General features: G+C 49.4%; 1 pseudogene; it reads left to right on the forward strand.

The window, feature by feature from the left end:
- Positions 1 to 1,352: 1,352 nt before the first annotated feature.
- Positions 1,353 to 16,451, forward strand: part of LOC106731537 (RIMS-binding protein 2-like) — a 100,235-nt pseudogene continuing 85,136 nt past the window's right edge.

The raw sequence follows: 16,451 nt of genomic DNA on the forward strand, positions 1-16,451 counted from the left end.
GAGAGGGGACATGATAGCAGTTTTCAGGTATCTAAAAGGGTGTCATAAGGAGGAGGGAGAAAACTTGTTCATCTTGGCCTCTGAGGATAGAACAAGAAGCCATGGGCTTAAACCTCCCTTGCTGCAGTTTAGGTTGGACATTAGGAAAAACTTCCTGCCTGTCAGGGTGGTCAAACACTGGAATAAATTGCCCAGGGAGGTTGTGGAATCCCCATCTCTGGAGATAGTTGAGTAGGTTAGATAAATGTCTATCAGGGATGGACTAGACAGTATTTGGTCCTGCTATGGGGGCAGGGGACTGGACTCAATGACCTCTTGAGGCCTCTTCCAGTCCTAGTATTCTATGATTCTATGAAAAAAGCAGAGTGATCATTGTATTCACTCTATCTGTGTTTGTATTCACAAGAGTGAATGCAATCCCCACTATGTCACAGAGAGTCCTCCTTCTTCCCAGTACTCTGTGTGGTAGAACCTCCCAGCATGCATTGCCTAACATCAGGGACATGCACATTTCATTTTTGGAATAATGGGGCAAGATTTGTTAAATGGAGAAAGATTTCTGTTGCTGGTTTAGCAGGGGTCAAAAGATGATTTTGAGCACCCTGGAGATAGAATATTTCTTTGCACCGTGAACGATGTACCCTCTAATTTTTTCCATCCGTGTGTGGAATAAACTTTGTTACATTCACTGAGCATGTGCAGCAGCAGTAGAAACACATGTTGCTAGCTGTGGGCACTCTGCTAGTCAACTGGGCAGCACCTGAATGTTTCCTGGGTGGCCAGCCCCACCAAGTGCTCAGCTTGCAGGGAACACTGAAATGCAGAAAGCTCCAGTCAGCAGTCCTTCATGAGGTAGATAGGCAATTAATTTGAAATGGCACATCTTCTAGATAAAATGAACATCTGTTATGGGAGGCAGGCATTTCCCAGACTCTCGGATCAAACAAATCAGTAGGAGGCTGGAGCTTTTACAGAATGGTTTTGCTTCCCTCTTGAGGAAGGCTTTCTTTGTTTGTTGTACCCTTCATTTCCCCCTGGGCCCTTCCAGTATTTCCCATTGGCCAGGTAGCTGCTGGCTGCCTAGTTAGAGGTGAAGTCTTGCATGCGTGTAACGGGTAGACTACATTTAAAAAAAAAAAAAAAAAAAAAGGATGGAAAGGCTGGGGTGGTTCAGGGACTGTGATTTAAAACCTGTCTGCATCCGAGTGTCTACGCCTTCCATTGGGCAGCTGGACTGCGGGGGGGCGGATTTCAAGCTGCCAATTACAGTTCATTGGCTCGCCACACAGCTGACCTCCCGAGACTACCCCGTGAGGGCAAAATAAAATCCCCGCCCTCCGCACTGTAAACAAGCTAGGCAGAGAGCTTTTTGGGTCTGCACCCATCTCCTTTAGCGCCGGGTTTAGTACCGTGCGAAAGGGAAGCTGGCAAATCGGGGAAAACCATCTTTGTGTGCGTGGAGCGGCCCACTCCGCCGTTTCATAGGCTCCGGCAGGTGCTGCACGGCCGATGATGCGGCCGCTCGCTCGCTCGCTCGCCTGCCTCCCTGCAGACAGCGAATGGAATATTTTTAGCTGGGAACGCCGGCAGGCAGCGTGAAGACACCGATACTGCTGCCTCCCCCGGCTGTAATCTGACCCAGCAGACTGCAGCTCGGCAGGTATGCTCGGATCTACCTCCCCCTCTAAAAATAGCTCGTCCTTTCTAGCGCCTTCGTGAGCCTAAAACGGGGGCTCCTCTCCTACGGCCGCAGGGACTCTGAGCACAGGTTCACAAACTTTAATATTCGGCTGTCATTGGACGCTACCCTTCCCTGCTTTTATTCTCTTTCCGGTGTATAGGCTTTGCTCACTACACCGGCGCTGCTTGGGAATGCGAAAAGGGGGTGACCTGGTGCATGAACAGGCGGCAGCGGGATTAAACCTTTTCCCAGCCCGCCTCGCGTTGATATTTAATCTTAGTAATTTTCCCCTAGTCCGTGTATTGGTTTTCCTGTAAAATAAGATCCGGATGGGCATAGTTTCAGGGGGCCCTGCTTGTTCCCGGCGTAAGCTGCTGGGGGCAAAGTTACCCAGCCTGCTGGCTAATGGGTTTTATTCCCCCCAGTAGAGCTCTGGGCAGGCGCCCAGTGACCCACTGCGTCTCAGATGGACGTTAGTGAAGTCCTCCATGTGACTGCTCGCCCTTCAGAGAGGTTATGAATGAAATTATCTGCAGTATTTCCCCAGTATCAAAGTGGACTGGACACCAGTCAGTGGAAAAGAGTCTCTTTGAGAATTTTTTTAAAGGAATACTCTAGGAGCACCTTAAAGACTAACAAAACATGTAATTTACAAACCTTGTGTTCCAAATTGGGCTAGTGGATTTATTTAAAAAAAACATTTCCAGTATGGGTGCATAAGGTAGGTAGGGGTGGGTGTGTGTGTGTGTGTGTGTGTGTGTGTGTGTGTATTAGACCTGTGTGTGTTCCATATAATATTAGTGTATATGTGGTAGGTACTGTGAATGTGTGCATAATATCCATGAAATTTTACTTTTATTTTGCATGTATAGATACTGACAAGTCAGCTAGCATGTAGCAGATACCTATTCATGAGTAATGCTTGTGAATTTTATCAGTTTTTCTATTATTGATCTCTTTAAAGTTGTGATTATTTCTTATAATGTCAAGTGTAGGGCAAAAAGGATATTCCTTTCCAAAAACAATTTTTCTCAGTGCTAATAGTATTTTAATTGTGGTAGGTTTAAGTGCACTCAACATTTTAAAGCAACTGCCTTTTTTTACCCATTGATGAGCACTGTCCAGTATATATATTTCTTCTTGTTCAAATGTTTCTTATATGCAAAACCCATCCTCCCAGGATGGAACATTGGGCCCATGGGAAAGCTATATAGTTATCTCCAGCTGTTATTACATACTCAGCTACACAGGTGTCTATGACATGAGAATGGGAGTGGGTGGAAGGGCTGAGCCTCCAATTCAGAAGACAAACTCTCAGGAATTAACACCCCTCCAAGGATGGAATGATCATCCTGACATGCCTGTTATCAATAGAGACCACTCCCCTGCCATCATGCAAGGTGAAGACATTCAGTCTTTGAGAACTGCGGCTCTCACCCAACAGGGCACCTGTGACACGAGCAAGTCTCCTATCAGGGCTACGACTTTCATGTTAACACCATGCCAGTATGATAACACCATTCCAGACCAATGCTTGCTCAGACATTTTAGTAGTTTTTTAATAGATGGTTGAATACAACAGAGAGGACCTAACAACCTGTGTTGCTGAGTTAAGGGGATATCTAACTTGCTTAGACATGAGCCCTACTCTCACCACAATAAACTGTCATCCCTGCTACTAACAAATTGTCAACCCAGGCCATATTATGAGATTTGATAGCTTGAGTAATGGCATTTACAACTGATCCAGTGGCTCCTCCCCAGGCGAGTACATCAATAAAACACTGAAAGCCACGGCAGCATTATCAAGATTAAACCTCTAAAAGAACTTTCAAGTCTCAAACCACTCAAAACAATTACAGTAAACTTCCAATAATCCAGCCCCTTTAGGACCCAGGGGGTGCCGGATTATCAGATATGCCGGACTATCGGAAGGGGGGGCTGTGTGGGGTGGGGGAATGCCACCCCAGACCCCTCATAGCCCCCCCCCTTCCAATAGTCCGGCTCTGCCCCATGCGTCCCCGATTCAGCCGCTGCTGAAACTGACCAGCAGCGGCTGAATGAGGGACACCTGGGGCATTCAGCTGCTGCTGGTCAGTTTCAGCAGCAGCTGAATCGGGGATGCCGGGGGCAGAGCAGCTGGGGTGCTGCAGGGTTGGTCTGCAGCGCTGCTCCTCGGCGCTACTGGACCAACCCGGCAGTGCCCCAGCTGCTCTGTCCCAGGTGTACCCAAGTCACCTGCTGCTGAAACTGATCAGGGGCTGATTCCAGGAAGCCCGGGGCAGAGCAGCTCTGCCTTGGGCTTCCTGGAGTCAGCCACTGATCAGTAGCAGCAGTGGCTGAATCGGGGAAACTGGGGGCAGAGCAGCTCCAATGGTCCGGCTGCCCAGAGCACTTCCGGGTTCCTGATGGTGCCGGACCATCAGATGCCGGACCATTGGAGTTTTACTGTAGTAGATTGCAAAAAATTCCTACATCAATTTTAAACTGGGAATATCAAATGAAAACACTTAATATTGAGACTGGCCCTCAAGGAGTCCATAGGGTAAACAGAGATTATTGTGCCCTATGTCGAGTCTCACCCTTGTATACTTTTACTTGTGACAGGTGCACCCGAACCGGAATTCCAGTGACCCGGGCCGCTGAAGGAGTTTCCAAGAGAACCGTGTGAGGTCCAGTCCAGGCTGGTTCTTTTATAGATGTTCCTTGCTAACTTTTTTTTTTTTTTTTTTGAACAGCCTGCTGTTACCCAATGGTATACTTTTATTTTGCACACCAGCTTCAGAGGGTTTCAGTGGATTACTTCATTGTTCAATTTCATTGTTCAATTATTAAGTTAAAGGTGGCATGCCTCAATTTCCTTCTTGTACCACAGATCAGGTTTAATGTGTGATGCTATAAAGCTTTCTCCTTAGCACAAGGTGTTGGCCAGTTACTGTTCCAGCAAGCAAAATTTTCTTTTCCTGAAAAGAATCATATTCAACTTTACAGGTTTACTTATTAGCACTATGTTAATAATAATAATAGGAGCATTAATTTTTCAAATAGGTGCTTATGAATATCTTGTTTGTATTTGGACCACTTACTTCAGGGGACAGTGGATTTTATATTTCTGTGAAATAGTCAGGAAGTCTGTATTCACATGCAACTTGGGTTCTGAAAGCAAGCCAATAGTGTTATCAACTCAGCCTTGAACAGAGACACCATGAAGTTTCCGAGCTTGGATTCTTAAAGCAATTATTTGTTTTCTGAGAGAGTAAATTTAACCCTAAGGGTGCAGCTTTACAAATTTACAATGTATAGATTGCATTCTTTTATGCAGTTAACCAATTACGTGTCAATAGAATTCCTTATTTCCCCTTTGCAGATTTAATAGTCTGTAGCCAAATGTTTGAATTCAATTGTTTTAATAATCCAGGCAAAGAAAGAGGCTGCAATAAATCATTTTTTAAAGCAGGTTTCCTTCTCACATTACGACAATTGCTTCCTTCCACTCTCCCATGGAGTCACTTCTCACCTTCGCATACCCTTAATCACTTGGGGTATGTCTACACTACAGAGTTAGTTCGAACTAATGGATGTTAGTTCGAACTAACTTTAATAGGCGCTACACTAGCGCTCCGCTAGTTTGAATTTAATTCGAACTAGCGGAGCGCTTAGTTCGAACTAGGTAAACCTCATTTTACGAGGATTAAGCCTAGTTTGAACTAGCTAGTTCGAATTAAGGGCTGTGTAGACCCTTAATTTGAACTAGTGGGAGGCTAGCCCTCCCCAGGTTTCCCTGGTGGCCACTCTGGCCAACACCAGGGAAACTCTATGCCCCCCTCCCGGCCCTGGACCCCTTAAAGGGGCACGGGCTGGCTACGGTGCCCGTGCCAGGTGCAAGCCTGCCAGCACCCAGCCAGCAAACCCTGCACTTGGCACGGATCGAGCCACCCACCCGATGCCCCCCAGCTCTCCCCCTCTTCCCGGGACCAGGCTGGCGGCTCCCGGGAGCTTGCCCGGGACCGCAAGAGGCGGGCACCCGCCTGGGCTAGTGCAGACATCGTGGACCTTGTCCACGACCTCCGCACTAGGCACAGGAAAGTGGCCGTCTAGGGCAGGAGAGCTGCCAGCCTGGCCACCCAGGAGCAGGTGTGCATGAAAATCAAGGGGATCCACTGAGACCCCCCGACCCTGAGCTTACAATGGCCGTCCTGGGTCAGACCAAAGGTCCATCTATCCCAGTAGCCTGTCTGCCAACAGTGGCCAACACTAGGGACCCTGGAGGGGATGGACTGGAGACAGTGACCAAGCCATTTGTCTCGTGCCATCCCTCTCCAGCCTTCCACAAACTTTGGGCAGGGACACCACTCCTACCCCCTGGCTAAGACTACTCCAAGGACCCAACCTCCATGACTTGATCTCACTTCCCTTTAAACTCTGTTCTAGTTGTAGCCTTCACAGCCTCCTGCAGCAAGGAGTTCCACAGGTTGACTCTTTGCTTTGTGAAGAACAACTTTCTGTTACTAGTTTGAAGCCTGCTACCCATTCCTTTCCTTTGGTGTCCTCTAGTCCTTCTTTATGGGAACTCATGAAGAACTTTTCTGTATGCACCCTCTGCACCCAACCCCTGCTTTTAGAGACCTCTATCCTGTTCTCCCCCCCCCCCCCCCGTCTCCTCTTTTCTAAGCTGAAAAGTCCCAGTCTCTTTAGCCTCCCTTCATATGGGACCTGTTCCCAACCCCTGATCATTTTAGTTGCCCTCCCCTCTCCCAGCCTCTCTTCCCCTCTCCCACCTCCTTTTCCCAGTCTCCCCCAGTTTTGTTCAATAAAGACAGATTCCATTTTTGAACACAATTGTCCTTTATTTTGTACATCAATAAGAAGAGGGGCTAGGGAAGGGTAAGTGGAAGGAGGTGAGGGAGGAATGGGGCAAGAGCCCCCGATGGGGAGGACTGGGCTGGCTTTGCGGGCTTCTGGGGGTGGAAGCTCTCCTGCAGCCCCCCAATTGCCCCCCTCCCCAGATGGCAGCCTGCGGCAAGTGCAGCCGGGCTGATGGCCGAGTGCTGTGATGTGCCCAGTGTGGGCACTCCGGGCACTCCAAGCCAGGACTGGTTTTCAAGCAGGGCACCCCTGAGAACTGTCTGTCCGGGGTGGGGGTCGGGACCCTTTAAGCGCAGCCCTCGGCTAGCCTGAGACAGCAGCTCCACGCTCTAAGTCCTCCTCTGATGCCCTGCCGGCACTGCTTCCGGCCTTCCTTAAGCCCTGTTCAGGGTCCACTTAATGTGGACATGCTAGTTCGAATTAGCAAAACGCTGATTCGAACTAGTTTTTAGTTCTAGATGCGTTAGTTTGAATTAGCTTAGTTCAAATTAACTAATTCGAACTAAGTTAGTTCGAATTAGTTCTGTAGTGTAGACATACCCTTGCTTTGTCCCTCATATGAAACTTTCCTCATTCCTATTAATTTCACTTTCCAATGACCGTATTACTGCTTTCCTTATTCGTTCTACTTTGCCCATTGGGCTCCAAACATCTTACCCTCATTTCACATTTTTTTTTTTTTTTTTTTTTTTCCCCCCCCTTCTTATGGTAGGTCTTGATTCCTGTTAAATGACTTCAATAATAAATATTTGAATAAAGCCAGCTAATAATAATTTTTAAACTTCTTTGTGCAGGGGTTTTCATAACAGCCAAGCTGCAGCAGGGTTGATCTATGCTGCTGACTCTGGGGTGGATCACTACCCCATGGGTAAGGAGATTTATGCCATAGAATGTCTCTTCTTGTTAGGGCAGTTTTGGTTCAGTGATTACATCTTCAAATTCAATTTCTACCAGTTGGCTTTAGGGTGGCTTTTAATTTACCTCCTCCCACACCTTCAAGCCAAATGTAATGGCATGTGAGGGAAAGGTTTTGACTGTTTAATATTTTTTTTTTTCTGGACGGCCCCCACTTGTGCGTTGTGAAACATCCTTGGGTTGCCTGCGATCCCAGCCGGAGAGGCTGTAGTTAGCAGATAGATAACAGGGGCTTGAGAAACTCCTGAAGTTGCTTGGCAGCCCTTTCCTGCTCCTGCGTGTTGCTCTGTGTGTGGTGGGGCGGCAGGTAAACAACTCCTGTCAGGGAATTTACTGTCTGGGACGTGCCCGTACCCATGCCCACACGTGTTGTGGGGGACACGGCCTACCCTCTGCTGCCCTGGTTAATGGGGCCCTACATGGGGCGGACAGACCACGACTGGGCACAGTTCAACGACCGCCTCAACCAGGTGGAGTGCGCCTTCGGCCATCTGAAAGCCCGGTTTCGCTGTTTGCTCACCCGTCTGGAGATGGGTGAGCGGAACGTCCCTGAGGTAGTGGCTGTGTGCTGCACAACATTGTGGAGCATAAGGGGGAGGCCTTCCTCCCCGCATGGATGGCAGACGAGGGCCAGGCCTTCGAATAGCCCCGCACAGCTGCCATCCGCCAGGCGCACCATGATGGGGTACGCATATGGGAGGCCCTGACGGAGATATTCTCCCAGGCCCCACAGTACGGTCGCCTCTGTCTCCCTTGACATCTCCCTCCCATCCCCAACCCTTCCCTCCTCCCCTCCCCTCCCAATAAACAACACACACAGTTTAGAACACAACGTTTGCAACTTTTTATTTACAATGGGGGTGGGGGGGAGGAAGCTCTGAACTGGAGGGGGGGAGCTACTGCTGGGAGGGGTGGCCCCTGCAACTGCCTCTGCGGGGGCGGACCACAATGTGTGGTGGTTGAGGCCGCATCGGGGCAGGCAGCATGGGGAGGTGGGCAGGATGGGGTGCAGGAGGAGGGGGAATGGGGGGGGGAGGAGGAGGAGGGGGCATGGGCAATTGCTATGGGAGGGATAGCAGGGGCATGGGGCAATGCTATGCTGTAATGTACAGCATGGCCAGTGAGGGCAGTGATGGTATCTGCCATGCAGTTACACTGGGCCTGGAAGTGGCCCCAGGCCTGCTGGCGCCACTCCAGGTCCGCCTCCACCTGGCACGTGATCGTCGCCTCCATGCGTTTGACGGCCTGGACGGGCTGCCGAAGATGTTGGTTCCGCTGCTGGAGCCACCGGCTTGGTGCTTGGGCAGTTGGGGGTGTTGCCGCTGCTGGAGGGTCCCTCGCTCCTGCTTGGTCCCACTGCAGGGAACAGAGAAAAGGATGGGTCAGTCAGGCACCCCAGCCACCATCCCCCCACCCCATGCCCTCCACCCCGAGCCCAGGTGACACCACAGTAGTGTGGCTTGGGGCCACTTGTTCTCTCCCCCCAGTGCTGTATGTTTGCATACAGGACCGCCCTGGAGTAGGGTCCTCCTCCATGTATTGGAACCACTGGTCTGTGTCCTGGCCCCTTGTGGGGTGGGAGGGTGCATGTGGTGTGTTCACCTGTGGAACTCCCTGCCAGGGGAGGCTGTGGGCTAATCACTGGTGTTTGACAGGGAGCAAGATGAATCCCCACACAGTGCCTGAGAGCACATATAGCAGGCGTGGTCTGGGCTCTCAGATCCCATCACGTGGATGTCTCCTGGACGGAACCGGGGTGACTCCCGAGCGCTTCCCCCTCCCACTATCCCTCACACACGTAGGCCAGGGACATGCGTGGCCGCAGTAGGGACTTCCCTCGGAGCCAGCCAAGGCACCGGGAGCAGGCGAGGGGCTCAGTGGGGGCCACGCTCACAGGGCTGTGACGCTGCGGTTTTCCCAGGGGCAGCTGGCTGTGCCTCTCAGCCAGGCATGGAACAGTGTGCTGTCTGTGTGCTGCACCCTTTTGGGAGGTGCGGGCTCTGGGCTGGGGCTCTGGGGCCCGGGCTGGTTCCAGCCAGCATCCACCCTTCCCCTGGTCCAGATGTGAGTGAGCAGCATGGTCCCAGGCGTGCCCTGGAGCTGCCTGCCATGGCCACGTGCCGCTTGGTCACCAGGTTGCACATGCTGCATACTGCTAATGCTACACAGCGTGCAACTCGTGCTGCCTAAATGATGCACCAATGTAGACACAGCCAGTGTATTTTTAATCACTTTGGGTAAGTCTACGCTGCAGGGCGAAAGTTGAATTAAGCTGTGCAACTTGAGCTACCTCAGTTGCATAGCTGAAGTCAAAATAGTGCTGAAAGCCAAATTAAGCTGTCTACACAGCAGGAAGTCGAAGGAACAACACTCTTCTTTCCACTTCCCCTTACTCCTCGTGGAATGAGGGTTACAGGAGTCAGTGTCAAGGTGAAGGACTTCTTACTCTATTTCAAAATAATGGCTTGCTGTGTAGATATGCTCTTTATTTCAGAATGTCATAATCAGGAGTGCTGACCAGCACCTGGTGACTAAGGGGTTAACTCTGAAATTCTTACCTGCATTATTGTTAGCTGACTACCCATACCTTGCTAGGTACAAACTGGAAGAGAGGGGTTTTCTCTATTCTTCTTTGTTTTGAGAGCCAAAGCAGTTTCTCCCAACTATTGAGGGAGATGGGAGACTCTTCTCTCTCCAAGAACGGACTTCTTGTAATGTGGAAGTAGGGAAAAGTTTAGAATGATAGTCCACCAGGGTTTGTTGTTTTCCTGGTTTGAAGATATGGAAATAATGTCTGAGCTGTTAGTTGTTTTGTTTTTTCTCTTTTGTAACTAAGGGTATGTCTACACTTGCAGCCTAACTCGAAATAGGGCTGCAAATGTAGGCATCCAAAATTGCAAATCAAGCCCAGGATTTAAATATCCCGCGCTTGATTTGCATCTTCCCAGCCAGGCGCCATTTTTGAAGTTGACAAGACCGGAATAACTGCCCGCATCTACACGCGGCAGTGAAACGGCCGTTCGAAATAAAGCCCTATTTCGAACTACATGTAAACCTCATTGCAGGAGGAATAACAGGTAGTTCAAAATAGGGCTTTATTTTGAACGGACGTTTCATGGCCGCGTGTAGACATGGGCAGTTATTCCGGTCTTGTCAACTTCAAAAATGGCGACTGGCTGCGAAGATGCAAATCAAGCGCGGGATATTTAAATCCTGGGCTTGATTTGCAATTTCGGATGCCTACATTTGCAGCCCAATTTCTAATTAGGCTGCAAGTGTAGATATACGCTAAGGCTTTTAGCTCAGGGGCTTTCCCTGAGTATCTATATCAATTGGTGGCTCTTTCTATCTAGCCACTTTACTATGCTTGCAACTGTAGCTTTGTTTTCATAATAAATGATTGTTTCTTTTTTCTAATTAGCCGGGATTGGTTGGGTTTGGGGGGTGTGGCTTTTTGTTTTGGTGTCCTGGAAGGTCTGTCTGTGTATCCGCATGTGTGACTGAGGGGTCAGCTACCACAGACTGCAGCTTGTTTTTCTCTTCCAAGCTCTTTGGGGGAAAGAGCTTGGGGTGCCCCTGGGGTTGATTTCAAGTGTTCACCCCTGTTTGTGGGTTCAAAAGCACTTGATGGTGGTAGCGGGTTTCCCAAAATCTAAGTATTAGGACTTGGGGGGAAGTTTTTGTACCAGAGCCTGTGGAGACGAGTTTGGAGTGCTCTTGTGGGCCCCTGCTTCTCCATTTGTTGTGCCAGAGTGGGGAACAGCCTTGACACAGAATAATGTCAATTATTCCAAAATAACTCTGCTGTGTAGACAGCCTTTGAAAATAGATCAATTTATAGGGCTCGTGCATATCTGCTCAGGTAGCAAAGTTTACAGCAAATGAAAATTAGGTACAGGCAGTCCCCGAGTTACGCGGATCCGACTTATGTCGGATCCGCAGTTACGAACGGGGTTCCTCTCCCTGGTCTCCAGCAGACCAGGGAGAGGAAGCAAAGCGGCGGAACACGTGGGCAGCGGACAGGGCTGTCCGCTGCCCACGCGCTCCGAGGCTTGGCTCTGCTTTGCCCCCCCCCGTCCCCCTGGTCTGCAGACCGGGGTGGGGGCAAAGCAGAGCCAAGCAGAGCCAAGCCGCGGAGCCTCCTGCAGACTGGGGGGGGGGCAAAGCAGAGCAAAGCTGCGGAGCACGCGGGCAGCGGACAGCCACGGCGCGTCTGTCCCGCTGCCCCCGTGCTCCGTGGCTTTGCTCCAGACACCTGTGGTACAGCAGCTGGGGCGCTGCCAGTTGGTCCCGTAGCGCCGCTCTGGGCGCTACTGGACCAACCGGGCAGCACCCCAGCTGTTCTGCCCCAGGCGTCCTGATTCAGCCGCTGCTGGTCAGATTCAGCAGTGGCTGAATCAGGACGCCTGGGGCAGAGCAGCTGGGGTGCTGCTGGGTTGGTCCAGTAGTGCCGAGGAACGGCGGCGCTACTGGACCAACCCAGCAGCACCCCAGCTGCTCTGCCCCAGGCGTCCCCAAGTCAGCCGCTGCTGAAACTGACCAGTGGCTGACTACAGGAAGCCCCTGCCCCGGGCTTCCTGGAATCAGCCGCTGATCAGTTTCAGCAGCGGCTGAATCTGGACGCCAGTTCCGACTTACATACAGATTCAACTTAAGAACAAACCTACAGTCCCTATCTTGTACGTAACCCGGGGACTGCCTGTAGTAGTTTCCATACCTACTGATAGTTGCCATAAATAGTAGCATTTGTAGTGCGTAAGAGCTGCAGTCATGGACTGGCGCCCTATTGTGCTAGGTGCTCCACCAAGATTGTCACTGTCCCAAGAAGCTTATGACTAGGGTGATAAGTAGTATGATTGACTAATTGTACTATAATAGCAGTTAAAAACCTCTGCCAGGCTGTCTAGAGTGGCTCATGACCATGAGTACCAACCTCGAAGAAGCAAACTGGGTTTGAATTCTGTACTAAGATCATGTCTAAACTACAGGCCTATGTTGGTATAACTACATCACTCAGGGGTGTGAAGAATCAACATCTGTGAGAGACATAGTTATACTGACCTTAACTGCCTGCGTAGACTGTGTTGCGTTGACAGAAGAAGCTCTCCTGTTAACAGGACATAGCTATAGGCTCTTGGGGAGGTGGATGAACTATGCCAACAGGAGAGCTCTCTGCTGTCAGCATAGGAGCATCTTCACTTAAGTGCTACAGTGGCACAGTTGCATTGGTGTAGCTGTGCCGATATAGTGTTTTAACTGGAGCACAGGCCTTAGGTTTCAGCAGCCGAAACTCAAGTGTGAACTCTACAAGCATTACAGCAGCCTTAACATGAAGTCACAGACCATCCCATTGGATACTCTAGTCTATCCTTTATACCATGTGTTACAGATGTTATGAGATCAATGCATGTAGCATCCTGCAAGCATTTTGTCAATTGGAGACACTATAAACCCATTCTTATCAACTTAATGTCTATTTTAACAATGCTAACACACAGGTGAGCCAGGCTGATTTCCAGCTATGCATTTGTCAGTATTGAGGCCTAGGGCCTTTGGCATGAGCTGGCACTAGGTTACTGTACAAACCTTGCCCTCAGGCCAGCAGACACTTGGGTATGCAATTAACTTGATACCTGTGAGTAGTCTACTCACATGACAAATTTGTTGCCACCCCTGAGTATTTGCAGATAATACAGTAAGAAAGTTTCTCCCTCTGAGGCTGCAAAAGACAGGTGGTATATAAAATATATTGTAAAAAGAGACTAGTGCCCTTCAAAAAGGGACATTGGTGAAATTTTGTATCTCCACACAGGGTTACCTGTCTTAAAGAATATCCTTGCAAAAAGGCTGTGTTACTGTTAGGAAGGCAGTGTTCTTTCTCTGAATGCATTAAGGTGATTGCTATATGCTGAACACATCCCATATAGAGATTGAGTTACTGTCCTGTTCAGCTAACACAAAGCACATCTTAGGAAACCCATGAATAAACAAACAACCTTACACTTCCAGGCTCAGGCCTAACAAGGGATAGCAGCCTGTAGATGGCTACACAATTAACCAATAAGCCTGGGCTTCTTGGTTAATCCTGTTGACTACACCCCCCCCCCCCGCCCCCACTCTTGCTGCCTCTGTATTTGATAGAAAGGTGGCAGCGCAACGGGTGGTGGTGGTGGGGGGGGGGGGATGGAAGGAGCTGATACATGATACAGCTTTTAAGCTGGCTCTCAGCACAGGCCGGCTCCATGGAGCCACCTCCCCCCGCACTTGCTGCCTCCCACAGATGCGGTGGGGGTGGGGGGCAGGCAGGAGCTGGTGCTCTCTTTCTCTCTCCCCCCGCTTCTGCTCTCAGAGGCTGTGGGGTGAGGCCTGTAATATATCAGGTTGGTCTGGGCACCACTGAGAGGGTCAAATCAGGGTGAATTGCTCAGAACCAGGGCTACTTACAGCCCAAGTCTGGGGTTCTCCTCTATAAGACACCAAACCAGTCTCTCAGAGCACTTCAGATGCCACTCTGGCCAGCAAGGAGCCTCATGAGCAAAACCCCTCAGACACCCCAGCATTCCCTGTACCCCAGCCAGCCCCACCTTACACAGGGGAGATGTTCTAACCCATCTCATCAACTCCAAACAAGTTCTCCCAGCCCCAAAGGACCAGACACCATCCCAGGACAGTTCATACCTCAGATCTTACCCAAAAGAGCTTGCTGGGCCAGTCCTTTTTCTAAAATCTAAAGGTTGATTAATAAAAGAAAGAAAAGGTTGAGTGAGATTGTTAAATCTCTGCTAAGAGCCTGCATCAAGAACTAGGTGATTGATGTATGTAATGAGTTCTCTTTAACAAACTGTCAGCTTACAAGTCTCTGGAGTACAGTCAGGATGACATAGGATGTACTCCTGGTCAGTGATGCAGTGGGATGGAAAGGCAGGCTTCCTGCCTGTCCTGGCACAGTGGACAGCACTACACCCTGGAAGTGGCCAGCAGCCGGTCCAGATCCAGAGGCTGCCCCTGCCCTAAACTCTGGCTCAACATTCCCATTATCTGGTTCCTGGTTTGTTGCCAGGAATTGCCAAGCACAAATGGATGGAGCTCATTTGGGCTGGGTTTGCAATGGGATGAGCTTCACTTTTTGGCTTGTTTTGCTTTTTTATTTATTTATTTATGTTTAATATCTTGTGAGAATTGTCTACTTGCCTCCACCTAGGAGCTGGACCTGCTGCTGGCTGCTTCCTGGGCAGAGGGCAGTTCAGTGCTAGGACAGGCAGGAAGCTGCCTTAGCACCCCTGCTGTTCACCTGGACACCCTACAGCAAGGCCACCCAGTGCCTGACTTTCCACAACCCAGTCCTGGGTTGTGACCCATACTTTGAAAATTACTGACTTATTGTGTGTAGTTCAGTCACACCCTATGGACCCCAGTCAGACTAGGATTCTATTACGCTTCAAAAAGACAGCACACACCCAAAGCAGCTTACCATGGCACATAAGACAATAGATTGGATACAACAAACAGATGGGGGAATACAAGGGGATATGCTGTATCTATTTTAAATTGCATTATTATTTATATTACAGTACTGGAAATTCCTTATCTGCATTTAATTGGCTGAATGCCTGAAGCCCCCTCCTTCCGGTGCATCTCCAGAGTTGCTTAACCCTTTCCTCACTCTACAGGTAAGTCAGACTCTCCTTAGCAGCTCCTATTCACGGCAGACCTTAAATACCTTGCTTCTATAGGCTTCAGCTTAAAACTCCCCAAGGTCACCACCAAGTGAAAACCTCCTTCTTCGTTGACCCAGGAAGAAACACTTGAACTTCTTCCAGAGGGGTACCCCCAACTCTTTTACCACAAGAGAGCTCGAAGGGAAAAAAAAGAAAACAAACTGTGTCTCTGATAGCTGACTTCTCAGGCTAGGCAGGCACACGCAGACCTGTTTCCTTCCAGGGCACACAAATCAAATCACCACCTTAAAGGTGATTTTTATTAACAAAACAAAAAGGTGTACTTGACAAAGCATACTTGGTTGCTGGGTGTTACAGAGCAACTGAGAAAAGAACAGATTAAAACACAGAAATTGTATCTCCGGGATCCAGTTTATAAAACACAGTGTATGGGGGAAGGGGAAGGCACATGGGCTTAGCACAGAGAAATTTAGCCAAACAAAGAAAATAATCTGATGTGACTAAATAGACATTTTCCTATCTACTTACAATCCGTGTTTCAAGGTCCAGTCCATTTCCATGCCCGGTATTGTTTGTAGGCATGGTATTTCTTCTTAGTTCAATACATCTTGTTGACCCAACACTTGGCTTTAAAAAAAAAAAAAAAAAAAACCTCTCACCAAAAAAACCCCAAAACAGCAGGCAGGTGTATTTTCCAATTCAAATTTCAACACCCTCTCCCATTGGTTCTCTTGGCTCCCTGCCAACACCCTTGCTAGCTACCTGAGTTTAACTGTTACACCTCATTCCAGGAGGATTAACAGTTAATTCGAACTAAGTTCGAATTGCCATTTCACTGCCGCGTGTAGCCATGGGCAGTTACTTCGAGCTAGTGGAATTTCAAAGTGGCGACCAGATGGGAACATGCAAATAAAGCCCGGGATATTTAAATCCCAGGCTTCATTTGCAAGTTCGAATGCCTACATTAGCCTCCCTAGTTTGAACTAGGGAGCTAGTGTAGACATACCTTGAATGCTGGCCAGCGTTCCTCCTGTCCATCACAGCCCTGTATAAAGGTTCAGCAATGTCTCCTGTGTAGATGCACTATGCTGGGCAGGAAGAGTTCTCCTGCCAGCATAATGAAATCATCCCCAATGAGCAGCAGTAGCTATGTAAGTGGGAGACACTCCCCCACTGATGTGGCACTGTCCACACTAGGGGTGTAAGATCCTGTTTAATTAGTTAACTGGTTAAACCTTACATTTAACCAGTTAACTGATTAAATGGGGAAGCAGGCAGGGGCTCTCCAGCTGGCCTGGAGTGACCCTGCC

Source organism: Pelodiscus sinensis, unplaced genomic scaffold, assembly GCF_049634645.1.
Source record: "Pelodiscus sinensis isolate JC-2024 unplaced genomic scaffold, ASM4963464v1 ctg36, whole genome shotgun sequence".
Classification (NCBI taxonomy): domain Eukaryota; kingdom Metazoa; phylum Chordata; order Testudines; family Trionychidae; genus Pelodiscus; species Pelodiscus sinensis.